Genomic DNA, 12075 nt, shown 5'->3' with positions numbered 1-12075 from the left:
GAGGTGGCTGAGTATGTCTGAAGTTGTTTCTGCATCTTCTAATCTATTCCACTGATTTTGGGGTCTGTTTCTTTGCCAGTACCATGCTGTTTTTATCACAGTAGCTTTGTAGTATAGTTGTGAACAGTTTTTTTTTTATGTCATTTGCACTCTCTCTTGTTTCTTCATTGACTCCAATCAGTCTTATGTTATTTTTCTTTACATTTTCTAGCAGCTGCCGGGTTGATTTCTCATGGTCCCTTACAATTTTAAATCAATTTTTCTTTTCCTGGTCACTAATTGCAATCTTACCTTCTATATCTGAAATTCTATCCTCATATTGGCTCATTCTTCTGTATATACTTTCAGTGGAGTTTTTAATCTCCTGGAAATCTGTTTGCATCTGTTTTATGGATTCCCTTTCTTTCCTATGTTGGGATTGTATCATGTTTCTCTACTCCTCTCTAGATTTATTAATCATGTCTTGCACTATGAGCACAATCTCTGCTGTTATCTGAGAAATTATTTCTGATTTCATTTTTTCCAGATCCTGCTTTGTTGCCAGTTTAGGGAGTCCAAGTGGATGAGTATCAGAGTGCTCTATCTTGTTTCCCTTTGGAGTTGCTGTAGGTGATCTGGAACTCTGGTTTTGAGACTTCTTTACATGTCTTCTCATTTCAAAGTGGTGTGTGTGTGTGTGTGTGTGTGTGTGTGTGTGTGTGTGTGTGTATGTGCTGCTGGCACTCAGGCAGCTCACCTCCTCTGAGATGGGAGTGGTGGTACTTCAGCCTGTAAGCCTCATCCTCTGTGCTGTGAGTGGTGGCACGTCAACCCAGAAGCTTCCTCCTTGGTGCTGGGAGTGGTGGTATGTTGCCCCAGATCCTCCTCCTCTGCACTGGGAGTGGTGGTACATCACAGTGGTACTTTCTTGGATGTATGTGCAGGTCAAAACTTATGAGATATACTTGAAAGAATACAATTTTATATGTATAAATTATAGCTTTTTATAAATAATATAAATAGTTATAAGCAATATAATGATGAATAAGAAGCCATAATATTTTGATTTTATAATTTTTTTTAAAGGAGCCAACACTATATGTTAGATAATATACATAGGATTCTCCAACCATTAGAAATTCTCTTCCAGGACTCAAAATAGACTTTATCGCTTCACCTAGGATCTACTTTATTTTGTGGATAGAAAGAAAACATGAACTGCACCTGGAAAGGCTGGAGTGTGCAATATTTTTGTAAAAGACTTGATTAACACCTGCTTCAATATTTTCTTCCAATCTTTAATTAAACAGTTAAGGTAGGACTTCATTTTCTAGATATACAATCAGACTGAGTCTGAATAATACTCTACAGCTGCTAATTTCCCTTTCCAAAGACAGAGTTAAACACCACAAGAATTTTCACACTCTAAAAGAGGATATTGCAAAAGAGAGTTCTTCACTTTCTAAGAAAAACAAAATTATCAAAATAGAAAAATATATATATAAGGAAAAATAATTGCATCTTTTTAAATTCTGAAAATTATTAATATATATTTTCCTCACTGTAAAAGTGTTTAAAAAGTTCAAAATAACATCTAGTTAAATTAATGAAATGACAAAGTAAGCAGATTTCCCCCATGTATTAGTAGTGATGATTTAGAATATACTTTCAAAGTCTAAAACCAATAATGTTAATAAATTTAGTGGCAAAATTCTGGTCTCACCAACAGTAAGAAACAGAATATACTATGAATGTCTCCTCAGTGACCTTTAGCATCATTCATATTCTAGAAAGCAAATGGTTATAATACTTATTTTAATATTTACAAAATAAATCTATATATTTTCAGGAGCATTTAATCACATTTCTGGTCCTTTCTCTGATTAGCAGAATTTTAGTGTTTTTTACCACTCCGTTAACATGTTGATTTTCTTTTTAGATAGTACAATGTATTTAATAAAGAAAAAAGAGAAGGAGAAAGGGGAGAGAAAACAAAGACTGAGGTGGGAGGAAGGGAGGTAGAGAGGAAAGACCACGGGCGCAGGTAGTGCCTCATCATAGTGTCGCAGCAGTTTCCAAGGTAATGGTCATGTTTCAGAGGAGGCATAACCCTCTACTCATCCAAACTGATGAATATGACCGAAGCAAACACTCGACTCCCTGTGTGTGTGTGTGTGTGTGCACATGTGTGTGCGCGCGTGTGTGTGTGGCTTTTACCTTGGGACGAGATAATAAGATGAAGGCTTATGTTACTGTGAGAGCTGAGGTTTTCAATTCTGGATCCAGGCCGTGCGTTTCACCTTTCCAACCATGTGACCCCGGGCAAGGTCCCTTTATCACTGTGTCTCGGTTTTGCTAGGTGTAGATAGGGATGCTTTTTTATATTTCATGTAGATAGGGATAATTTAATGTACTCATGTTAAAAAGATTTAAAACATTGTTCACCATATATAATTTATGTAAATATACATTATTATTATATGTATGTGATTATTTTCATTGCTTATTAAATTAAGTTTGATACAAAAACCCATGTTTTGATTAATTTCAAATCCCTATTCCTTTAACTTCAAATCATCATGCAACTCCTACATGACCATTAAATTTCTACATAGTACTGTGAAGTAACATTATGACATAGTTTATGATGAAATTATTCCATGAAACAGTTATTTACTTCATACTAGTGCCACGAATACAAGCATGAATCCAGATCTACAACCAATTAAAATAATACCATCATATTTGAACTAATGAAATGGAAAGGATCTTATCTTGAGATTCTAAGCAATTTAAGTGAATCATACAATTTATCCAAACTATCCTCAAAAGGCTTTTTGAAAATTTTCTAAAATAAAAAATTACTTCCTTCTGTTATGGTTTTTACCTAGATGTCCCCCCAAATTCTCATGTGCTCATGGGGCTTTTGAGAGGTGGCTGGATCTAGGCTGGGTGAATATGGATTAAGGATGTGTGATAAATACATTATTCCACTGATTGGTGCAGCTTAGTTTCAGGTGTGGAAAATGAGAAGGGTACAAGTGGCAGCAACCAACAGGCTTGTAGCCTGGATGGAATAAAAGGGTAAAGGAGGTTCATTGCTTGCTGCTCCCTGCCTCCCATACTGTAGACTTTCTCCTCTGCCACTCCACCTTGCCTTTGAATCCACTGACTATGGACTGTATGCTAAAATGAACCTTTCATTCTTCAATTTGTGGGTGTTGGGTATTTTGTTCCAGCAATGTGAAAAGTAACTAAAACACCATCCTAGGACCTATTTATATAAATCATCTGCACTAAAACAGTTTTAATTAATTCCAAGGAACATAATATTCAATGAATCACAGCTCACATAATAGTAAATATTATTGTAATTGTCAGTCTTTCATTGCTGTGAGCAAATGCCTGAGGAAAATGACTTAAAAGATAAAGATTTGTTTTGGCTCATAGTTTTCGAGGTTTCCTTCCACCATCAGCTAGCACCAAGACAGAATCATCATGGTAGCAGGGAATGTGGGAGGAAAACAACTCACTTCATGGCAGCCTTAAGTAAAGTGAGAGGAAAAGAGCCAGGAAGAAAGGGGACAGGGACAAGATATATGCCTCTTGTCATCAACTTCCTCCCTCTAAGCCCCACTTCTTAATATCCATACAGCTACAAGTGCATGGATGGATTAACCCATCTAAAGCTAGCATCCTCATGATGCAGTTATCTATGTGGACCCTCCCACTGAACACTGCTGCAACTTAGGGTGCAGGCCCTCAATGCAGAAGCTTTGAGGGGGGTGCTACACATTTAAACATAATAGTTATCATACATTATCTTTATAAGTATTCTCTTACAAAATTATGAGTTGCCAATATCATATGTCGTGGAAGAATGCAACATTGTCCTCTATGCACGTAAGCCTAAGAGTGAGCATGTGTGTGCAGTATGACTTTCTGAGTCATAGTTTTATATAATATGCACACATACACACAACATTTTGACATGTGGTCCACTGATTGAAATCAGCACATAAGCCATTCGAGCTACACAACTCCAATCACAGCATTCAGAGGGCTGAGGCAGGAGGATGAGGATCATGAATTTGATGCTGAACTGCACTATATAGTAAGACCCTCTCAAAAGAAGAAGGAGGAGGAACAGAAGGAGGAGGAGGAGGAGGAGGAGGAAGAGGAGGAAGTAGGAGGAGAGAGAGGAGAAGCAAAAGAAGGGGAGTTGGAAGAGGAGGAGGAAAAGGAAGAAGAAAGAAGCAAACACATTTAAATGTGTCATTATTTCAGATTATTTCTTTCAAAGGATTATCTGATTGCTTTTCTCAATGGATCCAAGGATTATATAAGTTGGACAAAATAAATTATGATATATCTTTGTCACCAAATAATTCTATCTTAATAAATGTGAGCCTATATGTATTGTGATGACGTGTGATATACTTAGATAATTTATGGGTTTCACATCATTTCTTTGTAGGGCTAAATAAATTTAAGTCTTTTCTGAGTTGAAATAAAATTTAAGAATAAATTTAAAAGACCTCTTCTCTTACCACATTGCCTCTGAAATGTGTGTGATATTCTTAATCTTCATGGATACACTTCTCAAGAAGCTTGACAATGTTGACATCGTCTACAATATAGTCATCAGTGTTAAATTCCACTCTAACCTCCCCCAAGTGTGAAGGAATGGTAATACAGACTGGATATTAAAATAACAAATGCTGATCATGTTTCTGTGATTTACCTGCCTGTTAATTCATCAGATGATAAGAAATTGCTGGGCTTTTATGAACATAACCCCTCCTATCTGCATTTATCTCTTCCCTGCCCCACTTGAGATTTTACTGAATGTGGCCTGCTGTCCTGAGGTTGTGCAGTCTTCCATTGCCCTCGTTCCCTGTTGGACTGAATTAGAACCCAGCACCCATTCTGGGCTCTTCTCTCCATTTATTAGAAGGAGAGTTCTGTTGGGCATGAGTGTGGAGGGAAGAAGGGATTTCTGGTCATCGCAAGTGCTCTCATTTCATTTATATTTTGGGATTAATAGACATCCAGCATTTCTCAGTGGAAGGATGCTAGAGGTAAAAAGCGTCCCTTTAAACTGAAACAGGAAAATACTCTTTTGTTCTAAAATGGGATGATTGGAAAAACTATGTAAGCTACTGAGGTTAGCACATAGGTAAGGAAAGAGTAATAAGGGAGACCAGAGAAGGGAAGGGTAGGAGATTCATGGTAAGTACACTAGAAATCTAAACTGAAACAGCAGCTTTTAAAGTGCATAGGGATGTTCCTGTTACTAGGCTGAGTAGTGCATTGTCAGCATCCTTATTTAAAATTCCCAAGCAAGTCTGACTGCATTTGTGAAAAGTTTATAAGTTAAAATGGGATAGGGAGGACATAGGATTATAAATACAGAAATATCAAACATCAAAATTCAAGAAGCTGGGCATGGTGGCACATGCCTTAATCCCAACATTCCGGGAGGTTAAAGAAGGAGCTTCAGCACAGCCTGGGAAACTTAGTAACTTAGGGAGGCCCTCACCCAGGTAGGTAGGTAGATAGATAGATGATAGATATATAGATAGATACATAGACAGATAGACAGACAGATAGATAGACAGATGGTGAGGATATAACTCAGTGTAAAGGCCCTGGGCTCAATCCCCAGTTTAAAAAAATACTTCAAAAAAAAAAAAAGAAAATATATATATCTACTTCAGAGGTACATTTAACAAAGGATAGAGGGAGGAAATTATGGCAATTTTGCTTTTTTCAAAGAAAATTCTTCCTTTCTTCAATTCCATCATTTTGTGACATATTCGGAGTTTTTAAAAGCTTTTAAATTCAGGACTGTAGAGTTGCTGTTCAGGTTTTAAACACTCTTTGATGATCCTTTTCCTAAATCTCATAAGTATTAAAAATACATATGACAATATATTTAAAAACTCAACATTTCCAAAAGTTGCCATCACAACATGGAACCATTTAGTCAATCTATTAGCAGAATTTAGAAAGAATTCCCATAGAAAATAACATGACACTCAAAAATGTGTATCAGATTTACTTCACTTAAGAGCATGGTCTCAGAGTCCATCCATTTAGCTATAAATGTCTGAAGTTCATTCTTCTTTATGGCAGAGTAGTACTCCATTGTATAAAAAACTACATTTTTATTCACTCATCAGTTAATGGGCATTTTGGCTGTTTCCAAGACTTAGCTATTTCAGACTGTGCTGTTATAAACATGGCTGTGCATACATCACTGTGGTATGATGCTTTTAATTCTTTCAGGAAGATACCAAGAAGAGGAATACCTGGGTCAAATGGAAGCTCTACTTTTCATTAGAAAAAGCAATCCTAAAATTCATTTGGAACCAAATGAAGAGGCCTAGAATAGCAAAGGCAATTCTGGGCAACAAGGGCAAGGCAGGGGGCATCACAATCGCTGACCTGAAACTATACTACAAAGCTACTGTGATTTAAAAAAAACAGCATGGTACTGGCAAAGAAACAGACCTGAGGATTAATGGAACAGACTAGAAGATGCAGGAACAACTCCAGACATAGTCAAACACATAATCTTTGACAAAGAAGCCAAATACCTTCATGGAAGAAAGATAGCCTCTTTAATAAACGATGCTGGAAAAACAGGCTCTCCACATGCTGAAAATTTAAACTAAACTCATATCTTTCACCATGCACTAATCTAAAATCAAAATGTATCAAACGTCTAAATATTAAAATGGAATCACTAAATCTGCTGGAAGAGAAAATAGGTTGAACACTTGACATAAGAGTAGCCAAAGACTTCATGAACAAAACCCAGACCACACGGGAAATACTACAAAGAATCAACAACTGGGACTTCATCTCATTAAAAAACTTTTGCACAGTAAGAAAAGACATCATCAAAGACAACCTACAGCGTGGGGAAAAAATTACCAGCTATTCATCAGATAAAAGACTTTTATCTAGAATATAAAAGAACTCAAAAAAATCAGGTACCCTCCCCCCAAATTTAAAGATCCAAAAGTGGACGTCTGAAATGAACAGGCACTCCTCAGATGAAGTAGAAACAGCAAACAAATATATTAAAAAATGTTCAACATGACTGGTCATTAGTGAAATGCAAATGGAAATAATGCTGAGGTTCTACCTCATGCCAGAAAGAATGTCTGCTATCATGAAATCAACCAATAACAAATGCTGCCAGGGCTGTGGGGAAAGAGGAACCCTGCTCCACTGCTGGTGGGAGTGTAGACTGGTGCAACCACTGTGGAAATCAGTATGGAGATTTCTTCTCTATTGTTTTTAAAAATATATTGTTGGGAAGAAATTAATGATGCATCTTCTGAGTTATTACACCTATAAAAAGCTTTCTCATTACTTTAAAAATTCTGTTAGTTTTGTCTGAAACAGTGAAGTATTTTAAGATTCTGCCCTTTTTGCAAGAAAGCAAGTTAATCTGGTTAAGCTAAACTTTCAGGAATGCTGGCAAAAGACAGTGCCTCTTGGTCGGAGACGAAGTCCTTTATTACTCACAAAAATCATGGTTTCAGCATTTTCTTGTGTTGTTTCCAGTGACTTTATTTTTGCAGCAAAAAACAATGAGAGCCAGCTGATTCCTGCACTTGTGATAGATTGTGTTGTAGGAGAGTAACTGAACTGATCTCGGAGAGCTGAGATCTTTGAATGCATAGTGTGCCTATCTGTCTTCAGTTCCAAAGGGGAGGAAATACAGTCTTTCTCTCTCCAAAACTGTCCAATTCACAAACATCCTTGAAAAGATGGTCTAGACACACTAAGTCAGTCAAGGATATTATTCACCGCTGCGTGTTTTAGAATGTGAGCCTTACGCAAGGCACAGGTTTCTTCCTTTTGTAAATAACATTATTCTTCTTCATGATGTTTATAGGAAAATTTTAGCATTATACATTTCCCTAACTATATCTAAGTATTAGCAACTTCTAATTAATTTAATCTGTGCTTAAAAACTTGCAAGTGAAATGACTCATCCTTTTTCCTCCTCCGAAAAATGTTTATTTGATATGTTTTTGGAGTTGCTTCCATTTTTTGAAAAATATATTGGACTTTCTATTCTCTGCCAAGTCTTCCTCATTTCTTTTTACTATTATATGTTATCATCCCATTCCTTTTCATGTTGTGATAGTTTTATTTTAATTGTCCCTATATTACTGATATGATTCTCTGTTAAACCCTCAAGTTTTATTTTAGACAACCATGTAGTGCCTAGGAATTATGTTACTGCTACCCCACATTATTTGCTTTAAAAACTTGCCACACAAGCTTAGTAATCCTTAGCTTTCAAGTATTGCTGAAATTAGTGATAATAAAGTGCAATATATTATCTGCTGTTATTATCTGCTTCTCAGGGTGAATTTAGAATGAATCTCAGTGAAACACCTAATATGATACTTTCTCCTACATATCTACAAGAAACAAAAAGCTGGGGATTTAGCTCAGTGGTTCCAGTGCCTGCCTTGCAAGCGCAAGGTCCCAAGTTCGATCCCTGGTACCAAAAACAAAACAACAACAACAAAAAAACCCAAAAAACTATACTATATAAAAAAAAAAGAAACAAAAAAATTAGTAAAGGAACAATGAAAACATCTGAAATTATGGTGTATTGCTATAAATTTCCTGTGACATTATGCATCTACAACAACACTATCATTTTAAAACTTTAATAATTATTTTAATGGACACCTAGCTGGGGAGAAATAGTGTAGAAGCGGGCGGAATTGAGATACAATTCAAAAGTCAGTTCAAAAATATTTGAATTAGGAAAAGAAATGAAAGGCCAGGTTGACATCTGGCTTTTCAGTAATACCAAAGCTAGAAACGTGTCTCCTCACCGAGACACAATTCTGAACACCCACATCTTAAAGGAGGAGAGATTTACTTTGGCTCATGTTCTAGAAGTTTCAGTCCATGGTCAGCAGACTCTAATGCAGGAACTGCATTGTGAAAGGGAATCACAGAGGAAAAGGTGTTCACATCATAGCAGCCAGGAAGCAGAGAGAGAAGGGAGGAGGCAGGGTGGGAGATGCACACTTCCTAGTCCTGCGCACAGCGACCTCCACTTTAGTCAGGCTCCATATCCTACCAGTAAGTCAGCTATGGTGCCCCCATGACTAGGCACCTTCAAAAAGCCCAAGCTCTGAATGCATGACAACTGGGGCACAGTCTAACCTAAACCATAACAAAAGCAACGAAACACATTAATGGCACGACAGTGGAGTGCTGGAGCATTGGCTCTACTGTCAAAGACTAAAGTCCACCTTCTACCAGTCATTAGCTGCTTGACTTTGAATGAGCAGCACATTCTAAGTAGCATCATCTGTAAATTTAGACAATAATAGGTGCCTCACTAGATGAGAGAAAAGATTAAATGATACTGAGTACATAGACCATTTAGCACAGCACAGCACAAATACCATGTATTATTAAATATAAGATTTCAAGGATGGTAAGACACACCGTTATTTTATCTACTATTAGGGAGACAGTTAGAGACTGCCAATTACACTGTGACATAATGCTTTAGTGATAATCCTGAGTGACAATCCATCACACCAGCCTCTCATTTTCTTTGAAATTAATTTCAACTACACCAAGGTTTTTGGCAGTTTCTCATGCTTTTAGTTCCATTCCTTTGATTGTAACAGGTTGTATTTGTTCACATATATGTGTAAAATAAATAATAGAGTGAAATCCCTTACTTTAGGGTTTTGTCTCATCTTTGATTCTTCAAACATACTAAGCAAAAAAGAAAAAACTTAAAGCATTGTTCTAGCAATGAGTATGTCTGCATTAACATCAAATGTATGTTCCTCCTCTCTAATCTATGATTTTTTATATTCAACTTATCTATTTAACTCTAAATGGCATGTTAAACACAATATGTACAATATATATGCATGATTAAATTTATAAGAAATAAAAAACTATGACAATATTTGTGTACATGGAACACAATTAGCATAACTGTGCCACTCAAAGTGATTTTATGAAGCTATTGATTATAAATTAAATCACAACTTCATAGATGTTAGAATATGAAAATGTTTATGTTCTAAAGTTGTTGAAATACATTCAGTAAATACTATAATTTCATATCTTCATAGATAGCTGAGAATAAGTTTGTGTTTACAAAGACCTTATACCCATTCAGTGTTTTACCTTTTTGAAGGACATCACAAACACATTCAGATTTGAAAATTACCTTCCATATCAAGTTTTAGATGGCCTGAAAATCATAATGTAGGATTATATTTGTAAAATATGATATAGTCATAAAATGGAGTGTTATTCAATGGTAAAAGAAGATTTATCAATCTCTGTGAAAAGAAATGTTTGAAACTTACATGTTCATTGCTAAATGAAAGGAGTAATTATGAAATAGCTGCATGCTGTATGATTCCAATTAAGTGAGCTTATTTTTAAAAAAGTAAAAAGTGACAGTGTTACAAGTGGAGCAGGGTAGAAAGATTGACTAGGTAGAACAGGGCATTTTGTTAAGGCAATGAAACCATGCTATGTGCTGCTGTAATGGTGGATACCTAGCATCATGCATTTGTCAAAACCCCTATGTCTTTACAGTACAAGTGATGAAAAGAAAATCATTTAGGTGATCAAGGATCTCATCAAGGAATATAGACTGTGACAAATCTAGCTGAAGCAATCTCACTGGAAAGGGTGAGAAGAGTTACTGATCTAAGTTACTTGGAAAAAGAGAAGTCTCTCAATCTGAAGACAAAAGGAATTCTACACAATCACTCTGTAGAGTTAATGACACTGTTTACCACAATGGCATTAGTTACTATTTCTGGTACTGCTAGACATATGTATTGCAAATGAAAGATGCGAATTTAGAACACCTTATATAAGATATTTGTGAAATACAAAGCAATGCACAACATTTTTGGGTATGTGTGGAAGTAACACAAGAGAGACCAGGAGGAGGCTTGAAGGCCAAAGCTCACCCAATTTGAAAGACTGGAAAAAATATTCTTAGATTATAATCCAAAGTATGAAGTAAATATACATGAGCCCATACTGTTATAAAATAATAGGACTGAATAAATTGGGCTGGGACTAGAGAATGTCTCTTGCATAATCCCAAATAATTTCTCTAGAAGATCTTCTTTCAAGAAAGGCATTGTAGCTGGGCACAGTGGCACGTGTCTGTAATCTCATCGTGAGTATGGGAGGCTGATACAGGAGGATAGAAAGTTTGAGCTCAGCATGGGAAACTTAGCAAATCAGTGAGATCCTGTCTCAAAATTGAAAAAAAGAACTAAAACAGTTGGGGATGTAGCTCAGTGCAAAAGCCCTGAGTTTAATCTCCATTGCAAGAAAAAATAAGCGTATATATAATCATACCTTGAAGTATTGGCTATACAGAACAAAACATGAATAGTTATATAAATACAAATTCTATCACAGCCAGGTGATCAAGGTTATCTAAACAGTGATAAATCATGATGATAAAATGTCCTTGTGATTACTGCTTCTGTGTGTCCAGTTCACTGAACTATAGTACCAGTTTATTGAATCAGTGTAAGCATTACTGTGAAAATATTTTGTAAATGAGGTTAAGCTACAATCAGTTGACTTTACTTAAAGGTGATTAAACTCCATAAATTAAATCGGCCTCGTCTAATCACTGGAAGGCCTTGAGACCAAACAATGAAATATTCCAGAAAAGAAATGGTGCCTCAAGTCTGTAACACCAATTCCTTCCACAATTTCCCTGCTATTAATCTGAGCTACAAACTTGAGACTTACCCACCCAACAAGCATGTGAGACCCTTCCTTAAAATAGTTCTGTTTCTGTGAATCACGGTCTGCATCTCTGGATAACCCTGCCTGATACAGGACACCTGATATAATGAGATGAAATCAGCACTTTAGCTCTGTGCTTTTCCTCCACAAAATCTATTACTCCATTGGAATGACTAAAAAAAATCAGAGGAACTCTAATAGAGGGCCATCCAACAAAACACTCAGCCAATTCTCAAACTGTCAATGACATCAAAACTAAGAGAAGTCTCAGAAGCTATCATAACAGAG

The sequence above is a fragment of the Heterocephalus glaber genome, unplaced genomic scaffold, assembly GCF_053883595.1.
Source record: "Heterocephalus glaber isolate CG9 unplaced genomic scaffold, H.glaber_assembly_v1.0 deba00001465, whole genome shotgun sequence".
NCBI lineage: Eukaryota > Metazoa > Chordata > Mammalia > Rodentia > Bathyergidae > Heterocephalus > Heterocephalus glaber.
Note: the sequence above shows the minus strand (reverse complement) of the source record.